Genomic DNA, 24,393 nt, shown 5'->3' on the forward strand with positions numbered 1-24,393 from the left:
AGAGACAGGCACCTAATTGTCCGCATACAAAGATCTAACTGACTCAGGGATGGGACTAAAGATGTTATCAGTATGAGTATGGTTTAAAACCATTGTTTCGATGCCATGCAGCAAAGAATTGGTAGGAGATACAACAAGTAGCAACAGAAAATTCATTAACATATACTGAGGGAAAAAAATAAGGGATCACATGAAAGCACAAGAGTTCCTTTATATTTTTCCAGGTGTCTTCACAAGCGTTGTATCGCATGGCTTGTGAAGAAACCTGGAAACAAATAAAGTAACACTTGTGCTTTCATGTGAACCCTTATTTTTTCCCCTCAGTATATATACAAAATAAAACATTATGATCAGTGAGTGAGTGAGTTAGTGATCAATGCCAAACATTTGGTTAAAAGAGTTTCATGTACACCTAGACTGTCAGCCAAATGTTGATCAACATCATGAGCATCGATCTACCCAACTGGGATACAATGACATGTGTCAACAAAGTCAGCGAGCCTGACCACCCAATCACACGCCTCTTACGACAACCATGGGTTGTTGAAGACCGATTCTAACCCAGATCTTCACAGGCCCCTAATGTTGGAAAACAGTGATGCGGGTCACAGCTGTTAATACCACAATGGTGAGTCTAATGGCGTTGACAAACACAGAAACATTGACAGGACAAACCATGATTTGAACCGATCACCATAACGTTTTGGCCGATCTACTGGACGCACCACAAATTGTGATGCCTTGCAATACAGCCCCAGAGTCTTAACCAACCAGAGAATATGGCCTAAACATGCAACATCAAACAAAACATGTTTGGCAAAATCAAAAAAAAATTTCAAGGAAATTGCCCCAAACAAAATAATATAATGAATGTCCCCAAAACTATATTTTACAATAAGCCATCATGCTTTGTCAGCTTTGTTTCTGAAGAAGTTCCAAATCTAAAATAATGAAAATGACAAAGATCCAATTTCAAACACATTTATAACAAAATTCATTGATCTTATTTGTCCCTGTCATTAGTTTCCCTGAAATACGATCCAGAAGTGACATTAAATCCAAAGCAGTTCATTTGATCAGCAATGATAATTAACAACATGGAAACCTGAGTACAAAGGTACCGAAGCTCACCTTCACTCAGTGATATAACAATTCCAATAGCTGGTGACACTAGAGACTTGTTGTAATTAAACCAACATATTTTTTGTTTTTTTTTATTGATTGCCACAGACTTTTCACACAATGTTGAGAGGAGAGGAGATGGAGAGGCAAAACCCTTATAAAACTTTGTTACGTGCAAATGGTAAGGGGAGCAATCAGGCTATTTCCAACCCAAGAGGCTGTGTATATAAACTAAAATGTGACTGGTGACATCTACATTGGTGAGACAGGCAGACCAGTAGCTACACGTGTGAAAGAACACAAAACTTCAGTCGCCTAATCGGATCTGAAATCTGCAGTTTTTCAACACATTATGAATAATCCCAATCATGAAATTGACTGGGAAACTGAAGTCCTCGCTAAAAACATTACAGACTGGCGGAAACACAAGGTGATTAAAGCTATCTTCATCAAACGTACAAAACCAGCAATAAACAGGGATCAGGGTGTGTACCTCCCAAATGCTTGGTTGATAAAACAATAGACAATAACCTACTGTTCCAATGTTTAAACTATAATTTCTACGTATACTCTGCAGTTATTTTACATTCTATACATTTATAAATAAGTATCTGTACATTTCTTAGTTAATCCAATAATTTTGCAGTAAACAATAGTTTTATATATTCATGACAACATGTATTAATATTAGCCCTGTTACCTCTATCCATAATGACCTCCGATCACCTCCGTGGTGTAGTGGTTAGAGTGTCCGCCCGGAGAGCGGAAGGTCGCGGGTTCAATCCCCAACCGCGTCATACAAAAAGATGTTAAAATATGGTACTTGTTGGTCCCTGCCTGGCGCTCGGCATTAATGGGTACAACAAGGACTGGTCGGCTTGGAGTCAGTATAATGTGTCTTGAGTAGGGTTACTGCGGCATGGTATCTCAGTGGGCTAGCATAATAAAACCAGCTTAAGTCTGGGCTAGTACAAGCAGCCACACATACACACACATGCACGTCGTCATTGAGCGAAATATTCTCAAGCACGACGTAAAACCCAATTTCACCTCACCTCACCTCATTATGACCTCCACATGTATTGCGTCGTCATAGCATTGTGACATCATAAGCATTGTGACGTCACGGGCAGAGTTAACAGCTACTTTACTTTAGTTCTACCTGATGATGGGTCCAGAACAAGCCCTGAAACCTTGTACCAAACAATAAAAAGAAGATGAAACCCAGAAAATTCTCTTATTTCATACAAAATTAAGGTGATGTTTTTCAATGTTTTCTTCATATGAAACAGAAAGTTTTAATAAATTGCGTAAAGCTCACAGATGTTCAATTTTATGATGATTGTCATATATATCCACCTACTTATTTCACAAATGTCTACCAAGGTTTATTCAGTTGTTGACAGTGTCTAGGCAATAGATGCTTCCAGTCAGGTGAACATGAAATCTCAATATGCTGGTGTCAAATGCAGTCTGAATATATACCTTGATCATAAAAGTCAATGAATTTTGCCAGAAAAATTACTATAACATTTTAGTGTGTGAGTGAATTTGGTTTTATTCTGCTTTTAGCAATATTCCAACAAAATCACAGCAGGCGACATCAGACATGTGCTTCACAAATTGTGCCCATGTGGAGAATCAAACCTGGGTCTTCGGTGTGATGAGTGAACTCTTTAACCACTAGGCTACCCAACCACCCCTTAAAATGTTTGCTTAAACAAAAGAACATAATAACTATCTCACAAGGTGGGGGACAAAACTAATTTGTTCAAAGTTTCAAATTCGTATAAAGTGCAATGACAACATTTTAAGATTTTTAAAAATTAACCTTTACTTCATTGTAAACATACCAGTACTCCTAAATTAGAAAGCAGAATGTCCAGGCTTTTCTGAATGGAAAACGTTGGTGCAAAGGATGTATTTTTTTCAATAAATAAGAAATGGTAGCATTGTGGTTAGACTAACGCATAGTCCCTGAATATAAATAAATTTTGACCCGAACAAATAAACCCATTTAAATTGAAAAGGAGCTCAGTGAGTTGGGAGACCTGAGGAAATCTAGACTGGCTTCATTTAGGGCTTTAGCATTGCTGAGAGGGCTAGGAGTAGGGAAAATAATGTGGTTCAGGGACTGTAAGACACACTACCTTGTGGTTAGAGCATTCGCTCATCACGCCTTAGGCCTGAAGTTTGATTCCACAATGTGTGAAGCCTGTTTCAGTGTTCCCCACTCACTAAAATGAACCATTGCAGCAACTGGTTTGATTTTTCTGGTTTGAAAAATTCACATCATTGTAGCTTGGGGCAAGAAGAAAATCCTATGTGGAATGAGTGAGTTGGGTTTTACGCCACCTTTAGCAATATTCCAGCAATAGTGAGTGAGTGAGTTCAGTTTTACGCCGCTTTTAGCAATATTCCAGCAATATCACGGCGGGGGACACCAGAAATGGGTTTCACACATTGTACCCATGTGGGGATTCGAACCCGGGTCTTCGGCGTGACGAGCAAACACTTTAAGCACTAAGCTACCCCACCGACCCCCAAGCTATATGGAGTGAGTGAGTGAGTTTAGTTTTACGCCACACTCAGCAATATTCCAGCCATATGGCGGTGGTCTGTAAATAATCGAGTCTGGACCAGACAATCCAGTGATCAACAGCATGAGCATCGATCTGCGCAATTGGGACCAAGCTATATGGAGAAGATACTGACATGTTCAGTACTTTCAGAGTAGAAAAGTTTTTAGGAGACCCAAATATATTCAGCTCAAAATGAAGATGTCAAGGTGAGCTAAATATGTAATTAATGCCTTACATTTTCCACCATTTACAACAAAAGATGCAAAAAGAAAAATCAAGAGACATTTTATAAGAACCTAATGCATCTGAGGCAAAATCTTAAACAAGGATGTTTTGGCCTCTGGCAAATGAAAAGCTTTTCTCACCAGATTCCCACGGCTGCAAGCCTTTTGGGAAAACCATATTCTATGGTTTCCATGGAAATAAAAAGCTATGGCCTTTAGGATACATATTTCATCTATGATCTGCATGATGGAAATCTTAAATTGTCCTTTGGTTCGCCATCATGACTATAAGTGAAAAATTCATTATTTCCCCACTTGAAAGATCAATCTCTAACTGTGAAGTCCAAAATGAATTCAAACATGGAAATATAGTCAAACGAATGCCTTAACTTAAGGCCAGGGTTATTTTGTTTAGTTGTGATAGAATGAAAGTTTGTTAAAATGCATATTTTTTGCACTATGAATTCAATTTTGAAACTGTCATAAATTCAGCGTTTGTGTTAAGGGAATGTTAACTTTGGAATATCTTGAAATAGGCCTGCATTCAATTCTAAAATTGTTTTGAATCATGGCTTCAATATATTCATTTAATTTAGATCTATGGATTACATTTTTTACAGATGTTTTAATATTTCATCTTAACATGAATACAACAAAGATGCCGACACAGATTTATCATGAATTGTCAGTTTTATCCTCACAGTTTGAACAGAGAATTTTTTAAATCATTCACTTAGATCCTGTTTCCAAATATGATTTGGACACTTAGTGAGTGAGTGAGTGTATTGTTTGTTTGTTGTTTCACACAGCTCTCAGCAATATTCCATCTACATGGCACTGAACCTGGCAATCCAGTGATCAACAGCATTAGCATCAATCCAAGCAGTTGGGATGCGATGACATGTTTTAACCAAGTCAGCAAGCCTGACCACCCGATCCCATTAGTAGCCTCTTATGACAGTGAGTGAGTGAGTGAGTGAGTGAGTGAGTGAGTGAGTGAGTGAGTGAGTGAGTGAGTGAGTGAGTGAGTGAGTGAGTGAGTGAGTGAGTGAGTGTGTAAGTTGGTCATTTATGCTGGTTTGAACAATAACCAACTACAATTTCGGAAAATATATTATTCTGATTTACTCAATCTGAGGTTTCAAATCTTATCAACAACCTCTGATTGAAACAGCTGATTTGATCACGACAGTAATTAATACCAATGTAGCACGGTACATCTTTTTGTTGGTAGGCATTTTGAAATATTAACGTGTGCAATAAAAGGTAACAAAATGTTATGTTGTTATTACAATAATGTTCTCTTCCTTAATATTACAGCTGTATGGCAGCGGTCTGTAAATAATCAAGTCTGGACCAGACAATCCAGTGATCAGCAGCATGAGCATCTATCTACACAATTGGGATACGATGACAACCAAGTCAGCGAGCCTGTCCACCTGATTCCATTAGTCACCTCTTACGACAAGCATGGGTTACTGAAGATCAATTCTAACCCGGATCTTCATGGGGTGACAAGCATCGGTTACTGAAGACCAATTCTAACCCGGATCTTCACAAGGTGACAAGCATGGATTACTGAAGATCAATTCTAACCCAGATCTTCACAGGGTGACAAGCATGGGTTACTGAAGACCAATTCTAACCCGGATCTTCACAGGGTGACAAGCAGGGGTTACTGAAGACCAATTCTAACCCGGATCTTCACGGGGTGACAGGCATGGGTTACTGAAGACCAATTCTAACCCGGATCTTCACGGGGTGACAAGCATGGGTTACTGAAGACCAATTCTAACCCGGATCTTCACGGGGTGACAAGCATGGGTTACTGAAGATCAATTCTAACTGGGATCTTTACGGGGTGATAAGCATGGGTTACTGAAGACCAGTTATAACCCGGATCTTCATGGATCTGTTCAGAGCATGTTTTACAGTCCGTTTGGCTCAAAAGAGAGGAACAGCCAGGTGTGCAAGAAAGGATGGAAATGGCACAGCACAGTACAGGTAAATGAATCAATAACTTTGTAGGTACTTGTGCACGTGTTCTGCGTACACCTGACTTTTTCCTCTCTTTGCAGTCCTCCCTTGTAACAAATAGTGAACTGTGTCAAACTTTTAATGATAGTTTGTTAAACAACTTTTTTTGTTTTTAGGACCAAATTCTGAAAAAAAATCACAGATTTGGTCTGATGGATCAGCGTTTCATTGAGCATTATATGTTTATAATTTTTCGAGTTAGATTGCAATTCATCGGTCCACTTTTGAGACAAAAGGACTATAATATAGTTTGGGCTAAAATCACAAAAGAAACTACAAGAGCGAATTTTCAGTTTTTGAAATTTTTATCCTTTCATCATCTATAAGGTCATGTATCACATGGAGCAGAGTGACAGTGTGACATAATGTGAATCAAGAGGTAATTGAGACAAGTAGTCTCTCAGTCAAATGCAATTATGCCCATTTTACAATTATATAACAGCCTTGGATTTGACAGTTAAGAAACAAAAGGAAAAATATTCAATAATAATACTTTATTAACTTTATTATGATAACAAAAAATTCATATTTTGAGAACTGATGAAAACAGCCAACGTATTTTATAAACAGCTGAAAAATTAGCATATCTTTTCATGTTCATTGCACTGGAATAATTATATTACTCCAATTATACTTTTTATTTCAATATTTCAATATTTAGTTAAGACAGGCAAATATTTTCCTTTTATACAATTAAATGGATTTCTGTCATAGCAAATGAAATCATGAGTTGCTTTAGGAGCAAGATCTTCCTGAATGGTAACCAATCTCTTCCTGGGCTCTTCAAATCTTTCTCCAAGCCAAAATATTGACACTTCCATCCTCAATGAAGTAATTGACATTTTTCACACCGTAAAAGCAGCTACCTAATACACTGTAAACGCCATTCCCTCCATGAATCAATTACAAATCCAATTCTAAAGCATTAACACGTCTTCTTTCTTGGGAGTAAAAACGTTAGATTGTAGGGCATGTCACTTGCAAATATAGCATGACAAAGGTCATAAAATTACACCCAAATTTTTCTGCCGCATTTTTCTTAGTAGCCTAACTTAATTTCTATTCTTTGTTAGATGGAGTCACATCATTGGTCCAATGTGATTACAGGTCAGAAAAGAAAGACAAGGTCGTGCCTAATCATGCCCAAGAATATCCAGAGTTTCGAACTTGAGTTATTTTCTTTCAAGTTTCTGCAAAAGGATGCATGGGAGTCTGACATGATGAAAGACGCTCATGTCGTACAGTCAACTAAGGCTCGTTAATTTTCTACATGGGTGTCACTTTTTCTCCACTTTTTTCAACCTTTAACACAAGTATACATAAACTTTGTCACCTACCTCATCATATCATTCATTGTTCACAAGAAGTAGAAAAATCTGATGATAAATTTGGTACAAGCAGACTCAGTCTTATTTTTCTGTTAAATAAAAACTTAAATATTGAAAATGATAAATAAATATGGATGTAGGTACTGAAGCTCATTTTGTTCTAAATCAGTGAGATTGGTTTTACATTGGGCTTACATTGGTCCTGACTATTCCTTTATACAATACATGTGTTTGTATGGGTGTCTGCTGGTACTGTGCAGGTTTAAAAGTGCCAATTCAGGGAGATACCATGCAGCTGCAGCTGGAGTGAGTGAGTGAGTGAGTTTAGTTTTACTCCGCACTCAGCAATACTCCAGGACCAGACAATCCTGTGATCAACAGCATGAGCATCGATCTGCACAACTGGGAACTGATGACATGTGTCAACCAAGTCAGCGAGCCCGACCACCCGATCCCGTTAGTCGCCTCTTAGACAAGCATGGGTTGCTGAAGGTTCATTCTAACCCGGACCTTCACGGGTTAGCTGCAGCTGGATAAGACATGAAGTCACATTATACTGGCTTCAAGCCAGTCAGTCTTTGTATCATTGCCTTTATGCTGAACATGATACAGGGTAACGAGTACCATTGGTTGACATCTTGTGGTAGAATGTGGTCAGGGGATTAAACATCCAGCCTTCTTTTTTCTGGCTGGATGGTTGTGTGCCTTGTGGCCGGTTAAGCTTGAGGTACTTGGTCAAACGGTTGTGTGTCAGGGCTGTGGTTGTGCTGGTCAAATGGTTGTGCATCAGGGCTGTGGTTGTGTTGATCAAACGGTTGTGTGTCAGGGCTGTGGTTGTGTTGATCAAACAGTTGTGAGTCAGGGCTGTGGTTGTGATGGTCAAACGGTTGTGTGTCAGGGCTGTGGTTGTGCTGGTCAAATGGTTGTGTGTCAGGGCTGTGGTTGTGCTGGTCAAACAGTTGTGTGTCAGGGCTGTGGTTGTGCTGGTAAAATGGTTGTGTGTCAGGGCTGTGGTTGTGCTGATCAAATGGATGTGCTGGTAAAATGGTTGTGCCTGCAAATCATCTTTGAGGTAATGAAGCGTATATGTTTTAGGGTCCCAAGTCTCTGAGTGTGATGGTTGTGTTCTGATGTTCGGCATAAATTTTGTCTTGACAAAAAATATTAATTTCAAAGCATTAAAATTGTACTACAAGACTGGAACATCAATAAATAGCAGCCACCAACATGAGCACTTCTTGTTCAATTTGGCCTCCTGTGAAGTTAGTCCCTCTGCAAACTGTATGCATAGGGCAATTACAGGAAACCTTCTCTTAACAACATGACTATGAACCAATTTAGAGAAAACTAGAACTCAAACGAATCTTTGAAGGATGTAATCTGTTAGCTAAGAGCTCACAAATGATCTTCTATTGCAAAAAACTTCTTGACTAAAACATGATGTCATTATTAGGACTGACGACAAAATGCCGCAGGTTTTTTGCTTTGCCACTACGCAACAGAATTCACTTAAATATCCTTTAGATTAATTGAGCTGCTGTTCTCATGCTTCTTTCAGTTCTGTTTTTGCCTCCAGGGCTGATGATCAAAGGCACGGAGGGAACAATTGGATCTTTCTTATTTAACGTGGTCTTGTGTTAGCTATGAACTGCGCTGGCAATAAGATTGTAGCCTTAAGCTAAATGCCTCAAAGCATCCATCTTAACATGATGATAAAGGATTATGAAGGAATATTGTACATCTACTTCATCCAAATGAACTATTTAAGTTAAGAGATTTTAAATCTGTGAATATTCTTTCAAAGAGATAGAATATCAGTTGGTAATTGATGTATTTTTCACAGAGAGAGAAAGATTATCACGTCATGATAACTCCTGGATGTCTGAGCCATGATGCCACGCTATTGTTCGGCACTATTCCAGCTATATGGCGGTGGTCTGAAAATCATCGAGTCTGGACCAGACAATCCAGTGATCAACAGCGTGAGCATCAATCTATGCAATTGGGATACGATGACGTGTCAATCAAATCAGTGAGCCTCAACTCCCACCCAATCCCATCAGTCGCCTCTTGCAACAAGGATGGGTTGCTGAAGATCAATTCTAACCCGGATCTTCAAGGGTCATCATGAATAAAGGGCAGTCGGGTAGCTTAGTGGTTAAAGTGCTGCATGTCATGTCGAAGACCCATGTTCAATTCCCGAAATGGGTACAATGTGTAAATCCCATTTCTGGTGTTCCCGGCCGTGATATTGCTGAAATATTGCTAAATACAGCCCAAAACTAAACTCACTCACCTACTCCTCCATGAATGTACATTGTTACCAGTAAACCTGATCCACCCATAGGTCATAACACAAAATCACAGAGATCTCATACATTGCAGAAATCACTCAATCTGTTGATGCTGGCATGACGGTATGTTTACTGACCACACATCGGACTATTTCCACGTTATACTGACAGATAGGGCAGTGGAGTAGCCTAGTGGATAAAGCATTCTCTCGGGTTAGATTCCTCACGTGGGTTTAATGTTTGAAGCCCATTTCTGGGATATTGCTGGAATATTGCTGTAATATTGCTAAAATCGGTGTAAACCCCACCTCACTCCAGGGGGTCATTTTTTTTTTTAAAAGCCACTTGCCACAGGGCAAGTGACTTTAAGAAAGTAACTTGTCCTGACTAATTTTCCACTTGCCCTGATTTTTATGACATAATCATGATGATGTAATTATGAAAGAATCAATCAACATGGTATTTGATGTTAATGTCTACTGGACTATTTATTTAAAAGTGATAAATAGCAAAGAAAGATAACTCTACTTTATTATCATTGCGAAATTTAATACCTACATTTTGAGCAGATATGAAATTAAATCCAAGTTTATTTGCAGTTTGAAACCATATGTGGAAATTATCTAGTAGCCCACGGACAAGTAAGATACCATTATTTGATTGCCCGAAATGAAAACTGACTTGTCCCGGGCATCGGGCGATGGCATTTTTGAACCCCTGCACTCACTCACTATCCTGCCAGCTCCTTGAGATACCATACTGCAGCTTAATGTGGATACCCCATTGAGACCAAGTACACTAACTCTGAGCCAACAAGGCAGGGTATCAACAAGCACCATCTTTTATCACCAGTGAGTGAGTGAGTTCAGTTTTATGCCAGTTTTAGCAATATTCCAACAGTTTCATGGCTGGGATAACAGAAATGGGCTTCGCCTATTTATCACCATTGGAACTTGACAGTCGGGCTTCGCATATTGAACCCACAACCTTCCACTCTGCAAGCAAACATGCTAACTGCTGCGCCATGAAAATGGTTTTGTATTACTATGATGCAAAAGGAAGCTACGAAACATTATTAACATGTGTAAATTGATAAAACGTATGTCCACAATTCCAGAAATGAGCTTTCAAATTTGTACTTAGACTTTCAGATTTTGTATGTGGTAAACTCCTTTGAGACATTTTCCATTAGAAAGTCACCGTTTGAAATTAATCACGTGACATTTTAAATGGTGGTCAGACTTTATGAGCTGTGAAAATGTCTCTGGAGAGAACACTGATATAACTTTTGGAAACAAAACATTGTACCTTGAATCACCCAACACTAGAATTTCTTTATTTGTTTGTTGTATAACACCACACCAAGCAATATTCCAGCTATGTGGCGTCAATCTGTTAAAAATCAAGTCATGCCCCCCACCCCACCCCCTCTGAACCAGGAGGGATGTCCCTTAAAACATGAGATAAATAGTGTCCACTTTCAAAATCAAAGCTATCATTAGCATCTGTTTCCAAAACAGTGAGAGTTCCCCCCCACACACACTCTTCGGTGTGATGAGCGAACGCCTTAACTACTAGGCTACCCCACTGCCCCATTTCCAAAACAGTGGTACAGTTAACTGTTCATCAAAGTCTCTTAGCAAAAGCCTATTTGTGCCAATTTTTCCCCTCTTTCATCGTTGGATGCACGACTACAGCATTAATGTATAAGTGAGTACAAAACCTACTCTCACCACTTAATTCTCCATTAAGTTAACATTCAACCGAGACAACACTTCCAGCATCAGGTCTCCGAAACATACCATGTCTTCAAAATCTTTCATCAATCAAAGCCAACCTTCAATATGAAATTACTGAGATTGACAAGAAGCTGCCACCTAACTCCAGTTACCATGCAATGCCATGGTTATTCCGAGGTGAAAAGGCGAGACGATTCTATTTTGCAAGATGGATAAGGGTCAGACCTTGTCAAAAAGGCATGGGAAAAGCAATGCCCATACAATATCATGCCAGACACATTTTAAATTGAACAAGTTTTCTTCAAGTAGTAGCAAACGAGAGAAGCATTGAGTCAGGGAATAGGAGATAAATATCATGATTGATGTCTAGTCCGATTGAAAGTACTCCAAATAGCCTTGTTTAGCTATGGTATGAAGTGAAAATGAGCTAAGTGTATGATGAACGGATGACGCCAAATTACAACCCAGACAGTGCGTTACCAAGGAAGCGGTTCCCATGGACACTGCTGTCCATTGTTCAAACCAGCTTCCAATGATGAAATCAAATTGGCCTTGTTGACCCCAAAATGACTGCGAGCCTGAAGAAGGCACAAGAGAAGGAAACCTGTTTTCTAAAATGCAGAATAAATGCGATAAATTCTTCGAGTAGGCAAGGAATTAGCACTTATTTGTCTGCTCTGCTTACACATGCTTCTAATACCCAATGCTAGAACTCTCAGGACCAAAGGCACCAATAGAAAGTTCTTGGAGGCTGGAATTGTGGACGGTAATTCCATTATCGGCATTGACTCTCTACAAGGTTGTAACTGTGTGCCAATAGGACTACGACTTTATCATATTAGTTCAAGTTCCATTCCTGTTACTGTTTGCTCTTAAGCAAGATTCAAATTGGCAAACACAGTATTTCTTTCCTCAGTGCTACAAAAAGATTGCTGTGATGGTTAATTTGTTCAAATCGAGTTATTGTAATGGCTAAAGAAATATCAGCGGTCACCTTACTGAATATTCAATAGCCTCCGGAAATGAAAAAAAAGTCTCCGACTAATGACCATTAAGTATTCTTTAAGATACAAAAATACCATTCATTTGGAGAGGGTTGTACTTTTTGTATAATGCTTCGCTGAATGGATTTTCTAAAACCTTTGTCATTATGATTTTTTTTTACTCAGTGGAATATAAGTGATGTGAAATTTACAACAATATATCAGATAAATCAGTCCAAATGGTCATTCAGATTCAGCTCCGGCACATAGCTCCGGTTGTAATAACTAATGTCGATATCAGTCACCATGCAATTGACGCACATGAACACAAATGAACTTCCTCAATGTTGGGCCAGTAATTGCAACTTACATCACTCACACTGTCCTCTGTTTCACCTTTGTATTCCGGGATCTGAAACTGACAAGAAATAATGAGGTAGTAATCTCATCTTAGCCCATTCAATTCCACATGCCACTTGTTAATTTACTGAGAAGAAAATGTGTGAATATATTCAGCATTGTCAGTGGATGACATTCTGTAATATCTGAAGACATGGCAGTGATTTGGGTGGTTTTTTAAAGGTAATTCAGATACGAGAATAATCAATCTTAAAGAGAAAAAGTACATGTCATAAACAATGAATAATTTTTCCATTATTGACAGAATAATAATATGGGGAGAGTTTAAAAATGTGAAATTGATCACCTGGTCAATATTACTTGACAATATCTTTCAATCTTCAAGTAACCAAAACTTATTTCTTTACCAATAGGAATTTATAGAAGATGAGGACACAAAAGTCAAGTCGTCTCGGATGCCACAGTTTGCTGTATCATCAGTTCAAAACCTGCTGAATTAGGTTTACCAGCACAATACTTGTGATCAAATGTTTAATCAAAGTGGTAACGCCTGTGACATAGATCACTTGGGGCTTTCCTCACATGAAACACATTTGTGAGTGAGTGAGTTAATATTTATCGTCACATCAGCAATATTTCAGCAATATCATGACGAGAACAATTAATAATTATATTGGAAATCAATAAAATTACAAAATAGATGCCTGTAAAACTACAAGTGTATCACAGATATCCATTTAAAACTATAAAATTAATTCTAAAACATTTTAACTAGAAATGACAAGACAATGTAAAAACAGGCTATAGATTGCCAACAGCTGAAGGTAGATCACCATACTAGGGACCTGAAACACATTAGTGACTTGATTACTGTCCAAAGTGGCATTAAACCTAATTCACTCACTAACTCACTCAAGGTGATTATAATACAGTGAGTTTAGTTTTAGGCCACTTTTAGTAATATTCCAGTAATATCGCAGTGGTGGACACCAGAAATGGGCTTCACACATTGTACCCATGTGGGGAATCAAGGTCTTCAGCACAAGGAGCAAACACTTTAATCACAAGGCTACCCCACCGTCCCAATCATAGTAAAGGCTGACTGCCTGACTGAGTTTTGGTTTTTCGCCGCTTTTAGCAATATTCCAGCAACTTCACGGCGGGGGACACCAGAAATGGGCTTCACACATTGTACCCATGTGGGGATTCGAACCCAGGTTTTCGGCGTGACAAGCCAACGCTTTAACCACTAGGCTCATAGTAAATGTAACAGAATCTTATTTGGTCCACATCACAAACGTGACCTTTGATTGAAGATTGACAATGAAAGAATACATCCCTAAAAATGAAAAAAAGGAAAAATTTAAGACAATTCTATAAATGAATAAGTCAACAATAATTCGGGATGATGCTTATCTCATCATCAATAAAACAACATAAAATCAGTGATCATCGTTCGGCACAATAATGAAATGCAATGCAACAGTAGTTTGCAAGTATGCGTCCCTAATTGTTAACAGGTTCATGAAACAAGTAGAAATTATATATAGCTTGGTTAGCCAATCAAATGATTAAAAGACATATGGCAAAACGACTAGGCTATATTGTGAAAGTGTAACACATGGTTTAAGGTAATGAAATTACTGTTTCCTTTCTTTTGAAACAATGCCAATGACAACTGTCAGGACTCAGGTGTGATTGTACAAGATATCAATTGAAAATGTTTCCAAAATGAAGACTTTGCTCTAAATTTTGGAATTTGAGAAAAAGCGTCTGCAGCAGCGTCCACCCTTTCGGTTTGTTTGTCCCTACAATGCGTGCCGGTACCTATCTATTTTTTTTATTTATATGGTTTCAATGTCACGCAAATGCAATTAAATGACCAATAAACATTCTCAAAACTAATAATGTACAACAATAAAAAGGAAATACAAATATTATTAGTATTTTTACTACATCACGAAAATTACTGATTATTGTCACAGAAATTGTCGATCGTATTGGGTAAACCGGTTCGCAAAAAGTGTACCGCAATATATCGTATTGTGAAGTTCGAATTGCAATAAACCGAACCGGTATTATCGCCAACCCCTAAAAACGACCCTAATACAAGTTATCATAACAGACCAACCAACTGCCCTGTAGTTTTATAGCAGAGCATGTTCTGTTCCAGGGGATGTGTGTTTGTTGTTAAATGTCATAGTCACTAACATTACATCAGCATAATGACAGATGTAAAAAAATCTTATCTGAACGAGACAATCCAGTGATTGCCATTTTGGTCACTGATCCAGGCAATTGGGATACAGAGACATCAACTAGTTGTGGAGCCTGACCATCCATTCCTGTTTCTCGCCTCTTACAACAAACAAGATGGCTGAAGACCAATTCTAACCCCATCATTTTATCAATGTTTGTTGTTTGTTAATCACTGCACTCAGCAAAGTGGTGGCAGTCAAGACCAGAAAATCCAGTGATCAACATCAATCCATGCTATAGGGATACGATTACATGTGTCAACCAAGTCATCAAACCTGACCACCTCATCTGTTAGCCATCTCTTACGACAAGCATGCATTGCTGAAGATCAATTCTAACAAAGATCTTCACTGTGAATTTATCAATGATATTCATTATGCTAGGGTAGAAAAGATTCAAACTGGGTATTTATTCATGACCACAGCAAACTGTACCATTCATTTACTCACAAGCGTCCATATTGACATTTGTAAAGCTATTATGCGGCTCAATGTAGCTTGGCTGAATCTCATTACAAATATCAAGATTTTTGGTTCAAAGAAAAGATTGTTCAAAACGAGATTAAGCATTCACGTTCCTTCCAGGAAAACATTTCAGATAAGTCCTTCCAGTTGTGTAATCAATAAAAATGTAAACGTTCAACAGGCATTTCTCTACTGCAAAATTGTTTTTGAAATAGCTATCACTCTCTTTGTTTTATGGCATGAGAGCATCATTTCCATTTTTGGGTGATCACTTGTCACAGGGTCTATACAAGCCAGGTGGCATTGACGTCACTGTTAAATATCTTTTGTGATGTAATATATTTTTTTATCATGAAAAATACCAATTTTACCAGTCTATTGTATTTATGTTGAGATTAACTTTAACAAAACAGATACTTTATTGATTTAAAAACAAGAAAACCAATTTAAATCCTGAGAGTGAATCGATGTATGTGCCTGAAACGTTTTACACCAGCTTTGCAGTGAATGAAGAAAGGTGGATCTCAGGCAGTGAATGAAGCAGGGTGGATCTCAGGCAGTGAATGAAGCAAAGCGGATCTCAGGCAGTGAATGAAGCAAGGTGGATCTCAGGCAGTGAATGAAGCAAGGTGGATCTCAGGCAGTGAATGAAGCAATGTGGATCTCAGACAGTGAATGAAGCAAGGTGGATCTCAGGCAGTGAATGAAGCAAGGTGGATCTCAGGCAGTGAATGAAGCAAGGTGGATCTCAGGCAGTGAATGAAGCAAGGTAGATCTCAGGCAGTGAATGAAGCAAGGTGGATCTCAGGCAGTGAATGAAGCAAGGTGGATCTCAGGCAGTGAATGAAGCAAGGTGGATCTCAGGCAGTGAATGAAGCAGGGTGGATCTCAGGCAGAGAATGAATCAATGTGGATCTCAGGCAGAGAATGAAGCAAGGTGGATCTCAGACAGAGAATGAAGCAGGGTGGATCTCAGGCAGTGAATGAAGCAGGGTGGATCTCAGGCAGTGAATGAAGGAAAGTGGATCTCAGGCAGTGAATGAAGGAAAGTGGATCTCAGGCAGTGAATGAAGGAAAGTGGATCTCAGGCAGTGAATGAAGGAAAGTGGATCTCAGGCAGTGAATGAAGCAAGGTGGATCTCAGGCAGTGAATGAAGCAATGTGGATCTCAGGCAGTGAATGAAGCGAGGTGGATCTCAGGCAGTGAATGAAGCAGGGTGGATCTCAGGCAGTGAATGAAGCAGGGTGGATCTCAGGCAGTGAATGAAGCAATGTGGATCTCAGGCAATGAATGAAGCAGTGAATGAAGCAAGGTGGATCTCAGGCAGTGAATGAAGCAAGGTGGATCTCAGGCAGTGAATGAAGCAAGGTGGATCTCAGGCAGTGAATGAAGCAAGGTGGATCTCAGGCAGTGAATGAAGCAAGGTGGATCTCAGACAGTGAATGAAGCAGGATGGATCTCAGGCAGTGAATGAAGGAAAGTGGATCTCAGACAGAGAATGAAGCAGGGTGGATCTCAGGCAGTGAATGAAGCAAGGTGGATCTCAGGCAGTGAATGAAGCAAGGTGGATCTCAGGCAGTGAATGAAGCAAGGTGGATCTCAGGCAGTGAATGAAGGAAAGTGGATCTCAGGCAGTGAATGAAGCAAGGTGGATCTCAGGCAGTGAATGAAGCAGGGTGGATCTCAGGCAGTGAATGAAGCAAGGTGGATCTCAGGCAGTGAATGAAGCAGGGTGGATCTCAGGCAGTGAATGAAGCAAGGTGGATCTCAGGCAGTGAATGAAGCAGGATGGATCTCAGGCAGTGAATGAAGCAAGGTGGATCTCAGGCAGTGAATGAAGCAGGGTGGATCTCAGGCAGTGAATGAAGCAAGGTGGATCTCAGGCAGTGAATGAAGCAAGGTGGATCTCAGGCAGTGAATGAAGCAGAGTGGATCTCAGGCAGTGAATGAAGGAAAGTGGACCTCAGGCAGTGAATGAAGCAGGGTGGATCTCAGGCAGTGAATGAAGCAAGGTGGATCTCAGGCAGTGAATGAAGCAGGGTGGATCTCAGGCAGTGAATGAAGCAAGGTGGATCTCAGGCAGTGAATGAAGCAGGGTGGATCTCAGGCAGTGAATGAAGCAAGGTGGATCTCAGGCAGTGAATGAAGCAAGGTGGATCTCAGGCAGTGAATGAAGGAAAGTGGATCTCAGGCAGTGAATGAAGCAGGGTGGATCTCAGGCAGTGAATGAAGCAAGGTAGATCTCAGGCAGTGAATGAAGCAAGGTGGATCTCAGGCAGTGAATGAAGGAAAGTGGATCTCAGGCAGTGAATGAAGGAAAGTGGACCTCAGGCAGTGAATGAAGCAGGGTGGATCTCAGGCAGTGAATGAAGCAAGGTGGATCTCAGGCAGTGAATGAAGCAGGGTGGATCTCAGGCAGTGAATGAAGCAAGGTGGATCTCAGGCAGTGAATGAAGCAGGATGGATCTCAGGCAGTGAATGAAGCAGAGTGGATCTCAGGCAGTGAATGAAGGAAAGTGGACCTCAGGCAGTGAATGAAGCAGGGTGGATCTCAGGCAGTGAATGAAGCAAGGTGGATCTCAGGCAGTGAATGAAGCAGGGTGGATCTCAGGCAGTGAATGAAGCAAGGTGGATCTCAGGCAGTGAATGAAGCAGGGTGGATCTCAGGCAGTGAATGAAGCAAGGTGGATCTCAGGCAGTGAATGAAGCAGGGTGGATCTCAGGCAATGAATGAAGCAAGGTGGATCTCAGGCAGTGAATGAAGCAAGGTGGATCTCAGGCAGTGAATGAAGCAAGGTGGATCTCAGGCAGTGAATGAAGCAAGGTGGATCTCAGGCAGTGAATGAAGGAAAGTGGATCTCAGGCAGTGAATGAAGGAAAGTGGATCTCAGGCAGTGAATGAAGCAAGGTGGATCTCAGGCAGTGAATGAAGCAGGGTGGATCTCAGGCAGTGAATGAAGCAAGGTGGATCTCAGGCAGTGAATGAAGCAGGGTGGATCTCAGGCAGTGAATGAAGCACGGTGGATCTCAGGCAGTGAATGAAGCAGGATGGATCTCAGGCAGTGAATGAAGCAGAGTGGATCTCAGGCAGTGAATGAAGGAAAGTGGATCTCAGGCAGTGAATGAAGCAGGGTGGATCTCAGGCAGTGAATGAAGCAGAGTGGATCTCAGGCAGTGAAAGAAGCAAGGCATATCTCAGTGCAGTGACCAGATAATTCACAACAGAAGTTTTGACCCAAACAGTGAATATCTCTATATTTACTTCAGCCACTTCATTACTCAAGGTATCTCAAGACATAGACAGTGGTCCATGCAACTGGGGTCAAGGTTTCTCAAGACATAGACAGTGGTCCATGCAGCTGGGGTCAAGGTATCTCTAGACATAGACAGTGGCCCATGCAACTGGGGTCAAGGTATCTCAAGACATAGACAGTGGTCCATGCAACTGGGGTATGATGGGGTCAAGGTATCTCAAGACATAGACAGTGGTCCATGCAACTGGGGTCAAGGTATCTCAAGACATAGACAGTGGTCCATGCAACTGGGGTCAAGGTATCTCAAGACATAGACAGTGGTCCATGCAACTGGGGTATGATGACATGCTTCAGTTAAGTCGGCAAGCCTGACCACTTGATCCCTTTGGTAGCCTCTTACATGCATAGGTTGCTGAGGATCCTTCCTAACACAGATCTTCACGGGGACAGTAATTAACAGTGTTGACAGTGTTCAAGACTCATCAACAATTAGCTTAGTTAGGATTAGTGGGGGCGGTGGGGTGGCCTAGTGGTTCAAGCGTTCGCTCGTCACGCCGTAGACCCGGGTTTGATTCCCCACATGGGTACAATGTGTGAAGGCCACTTCTGGTGTCCCCTGCGGTGATATTGCTGGAATATTGCTAAAAGCAGCATAAAACGATACTCACTCACTAGGATTAGTGAAGCTGACAAACAACGTTCATGTATAATGGTATAATGAAACTAGAGGGCCTGAAACATGGCTGTCTGGTGGCTGGAGTTTGACATAACTCATTAGTTCATATAGATCGATCCAACCAATCAATATATTCATTTCATTTGTATCATTGAACTTCCTTTGATTGTTTATGCCTGAAAGATCATTTGAAAAATTTGTTGGTGTGATGGAGTGAGTGAGTTAAGATTTCACGCCCCTTTCAGCAATATTCCAGCAATATTACAGCTGGGGTCACCAAAAATACGCTTCACACACTGTACCCATGTAGGGAATCGAACCTGGGTCTTCGGCATGATGAACAAACGCTTTAAGTGCTAACCTACCCCACTGACCCCCATGCTATGCTAAGATTTTTATATGTTCAGTAGCATGACGAGCAAACTCTTTAACCACTAGGCTCCCACAGCCCCCCGAACAATATGTTGGAACGAACAACACATCCATAATTGGATTCTGTTATATATTTGTATTATTATCATAGTTAGGTAATTCAGTATTATGAAAGACGATGTTGACATCTTCACTGTCCCCACATGAATTCCCGAGTTCCCCAACAACCTTTGCTAATTGTAAGAAATGATGTAATAGACAGGGTGATCAGTCTCGGTGATCTGGGCGATACCGTGTCATTATATACTCATGGTTTGTGTAATATAGTATTGCTCATAATATCAATCACTGGATTATCAGGTCAATATTTAATTATACATATACATATACATACTAACGTTTGTATAGCACCGATATCCAGCTCTGCTGCTCAAAGGCACTTTGTTTTTCCCTCGATCACTGGATGTCAATCTCAATGGCATGTCGTATTATCAATCTCAACTCCTTGGGGAGCATACAACTCTTCCAGCCACTAGGCGCACCGAGTTAGTGTGGCTTTCCCATCCTTACAAGGTACCCATTCACAGCTGGGTGGACTGGGACACATAGTCACAGTACTTTGTCCAAGTTTACTGCAGGTTGCTGTACCCCCAACTAGGTGTTTGCACGTATTCATGTGGCCACCATCTGGTCATATATCAACAGATTTTGTGGGTTGTTTTAAGTGCACAGGGTTGTGTACCTGTCACTACGATATTGTAACACTGCTGAAAGGGGTGCTACACAAGAAATAAGAAACATCTTCATGCCCTTTTTGTAGGACAACTGAGCAGATAAGTGGCCCAGCAGTCAATGATATTGCAGTGTAAAGTCAACTGGCCATGCCAAACCACCTTGTCCTGGGTTCAAATCCCAGATTTGCAATGATTAAGATCCATGCTTTGTCAGTCCCATATACATTTTCATAGATTTTACCAAAGTGAGGGAGTGAGTGAGTTTAGTTTTACGCCACACTCAGCAATATTCCAGCTATATGGCGGCGTTCTGTAAATAATTGAGTCTGGACTAGACAATCCAGGGATTAACAGCATGAGCATCGATCTGCGCAAATTGGGAACTGATGACATGTGTCAACCAAGTCAGCAAGCCTGACCACCCGATCCCGTTAGTCGCCTCTTAGGACAAGCATAGGTTACTGAAGATCAATTCTAACCCGGAACTTCACAGGTTTTACCAAAGTGGAAAATATCTGCAACCTGTATCACTTTGGACTACCATCTCACAAAAAGCCAACTGCTGTAATTAAAACTTTAAAGTGGCCTTGTAAACATAACTCATTCACATAGGATCACAGGATGGGATGCATAGAAAGGCATATAACACTCTTGACAGACATCCTGAAACACAGATTTGACAGCACTGTGGCTCATCTGTACATACTCATGCATATGCCTTACTCTGTGGAGTTTTTACCTATCTCATGGGCTGTGGGGTAGTGGTTGAAGCATTCACTACACAGACCAAAAGCCAGGTTTAATTCTGGTGGCCCCTGCAATGATGTGGTCTGCATATTACCAAAATCACAGTCCCACACACAAACTTTGAAGCCAGTTGGGACAGTCAATTATTTTCTGGAGATGCCAGCCATTATTGTTAGAAACAGGATAGTTTAACTTTTCATTTATTAAAATTTCTTCATGGGTGGTTGTGTTCTGAGAAATTTGTTTCACATCACCAGAATATTCTCTCACAGGTACATGGAACTACATAAGATAAGGTTGGTTGGTTGGCCGGTAGGCGAGGGATGACACTGCTACAAAAAGGCATACATCAGACCATATTACCCGAGGGAGAAGCATACAACGTATTTATCTTACCACCATGTTAAATGTACAAAACATCATTATATTTAAGAAATACACTTCGCTCTACCACCATGTATAGTGTAATAAAACACACTTTTGCCCTGAACTATTATAGTTAAAGCACGAGGACGCTTGCGTCCGAGTGCTTTAACGTTATAATAGTTCAGGGCTAAAGTGTGTTTTATTACACTATACATGGTGGTAGGGCAAAGTGTATTTCTTTCTAAGATGCCAAATTTAATACTTTCTAAAGATAATTACGATTAATTTAAGGCAGAAAACAAACGACAGTGTCGGTGACCTAAATTAAGAATCCTCGCACAGGGCTAACTGGCTGTTCTATTGATGTGTCTGCCCCTACGTTAAGACGAACGTTACCAGAAAAAACAAATGATAACAGTTTGATGACGGTTTACTTTCGGATTAAATATCTTCTCTGAATTATTTTAATTACATCTGTCATTAACGTAAACCATATGGGGCAATATGAACGTTGCATTTCTACTACCAGCGTAAGTTTAGATCAGTACATCCAGATGAAGCTGAGTAGTCAGCGACATTCCACAATTGCATTGTGGGAATGTAAACATTACGAACGTTACCGTGTCGCTGAAAACTTGTGAGTCGAAATGACACATTTTAACCGTCGTAAAACGTAAACGTAATGTTTCCACCAGTGATGTTAGCTGCGTGAAGCAACAGCAAACCAAGAAACGGGATGCAACGGTGTAGTTTACTGTAGGAGGCCGTACGAGGCGATGACAACTGACATACATCGTGACGTCTCTTACATTGTGACGTAATGTAAAATGGTTCGATTACGAGGGGGCACACTAGAATGGCGCAGTGACGGGATAACGTCATTCAATTGTTACGTCATCAAAAAACTATACCTTTATTGTCTGATAATGTATTTTTTTTTCGATTGTTCTAACCGCTAGGCATCTTAGAATTTATGTTAAAGATCGTGACCGACTATATGACATGTAAACAAAATGGCGTCTGCCTCTCGACTGGATTTTTAAATCAGTGAATCATATTCTGACAAGATTAAAACTGCTATAAAAATTAATAATTATGTTTAAGTTGAGTGTGCAAACGATTCAATGTATAAGATAGCTTAAATAAAGCAGTGAAAGTCGGTAAAATAAATGTGTGCATAGTGAACACAAAAACAGCGGATTGAACGGTTTTCGAACTCCGGGCACGGCATGCATCATATTATGACATCATACGATTGTTAGCGCTTCAGCTTCTCGGCGGAGAGCTTGGCGGTTACCGTGGCCCTCCTAGGAGGGGTGACACGGAAACTTGTTAAAGTGTCATTGGCCAATGAAATTTAAGTATTTTACATGAAGGTAAGATAAGCACTGTTAATAGATCCAACTGTCTGGCACCAGCAGTTTAAATTACAGGAAAAGAACTGTGTTCAGCGCATCTAAAAAAAAAAATGTACACAATTTTATGTTTGATGGTTAACGCTGTTCTCAGCAATATTCCAGCTATGTGGAGGCGGTCTGTAAAAATTCGAGTCTGGATCAGATGATCACACATTTCACATATGTGTCAACCAAGTCAGCGAGCCTGACCACCCGATCCTGTTAGTCCTGTAGCTGCCTCTTACCACAAGCATGGGTTGCTGAACATAAGATAAGGATATTCAGAAAGCTGATCCCTATTGCATATCAGATGAAAAAAAATGATGAAAAAAATGAATCCACTTCATCAGTGAGATGTGTTTGGGTGTCCTCACGCTACTAACAGTAAAAAATAGAAAAGTTGTAAGAAAAGATGGGTTTTTCTTTTTATGAAAACCCTAACCCCTAACCTCTCGAAATAATCCTAATAAATAAAGTACACTTCAAGCGGGGAGTACGGGCGGAACTCTTGCCGAGGCGAGTTTGTAGATCTAGTACCTGGGATTATGGGGTCCTAGTGGGTGTGGTCTTGGGCACGGGGTAGAACATCTCACATTTTCCCGCTGTATCACTTTCAGGTTCCATTGGCGATGTCAGACAGCCGCTGGTGTTGTTTGACAGTATAAAACTTTGCATTTCGTTCCAAACTGTTCCAAGAACTATTTGGTGCATAAACTTCCATTGTACACGTATCTCATGTCCGTCCTTAACATTTTCTGCTAATAAAGTTAAAATGAGCCTCGCCACGAGATCCAGCTGACAAGGTGTGAAAAAACAGTCTCCACCAACGGAGAACCGGAAGTGCACGGGACCATCTCAAATTATCTGATACAATTTCGTATAAGAGATACGTTTACTCAATTTTTTTCCAAATTATCACTGCATTTCCATTGTTTTCATAAGAATCTTATTAAATCCGTGCACTGAAATAAACTATGAATATATAAAACAATTGACCAATATTGAAACTACATTTTCGTAACGTGAGATGTCCCCGAATATTTGCCCATGTGACTGAACATGAGAAATCTTACCAGTGAGCCTGAAATCAATTTCCTTTGATTTTTTTCATCTATGAGCAAATTTGGATTTATGTTATCTAAGCACAGTTGAATTAGACGCTCATAGAATAGAATAATACTTTAATGCCTTTTCAGGAATTTGTGTTACATCAGCAGAGCTACTGACACATCAGAGAGATACAAAACATATTTACATAAATTCATTGATTTAGGTATCTTCACATTTGTTTAAGAGAGATATGGTACTTGGAATAAAGGATGTACGGGCTCTCTTAGTTTTCACAATTGGAACTTTGTAGCGGCGGCCTGAAGGGAGGAGGTTGTATTCCGAATTTAAGTAGTGAGTACGGTCAGATATAATTTTGACAGCTTGATTCACGATTTGCCGCTCAT

The sequence above is a fragment of the Haliotis rubra genome, unplaced genomic scaffold (genome assembly GCF_003918875.1).
Source record: "Haliotis rubra isolate DU_JTF1 unplaced genomic scaffold, ASM391887v1 Scf21, whole genome shotgun sequence".
Taxonomy (NCBI): domain Eukaryota; kingdom Metazoa; phylum Mollusca; class Gastropoda; order Lepetellida; family Haliotidae; genus Haliotis; species Haliotis rubra.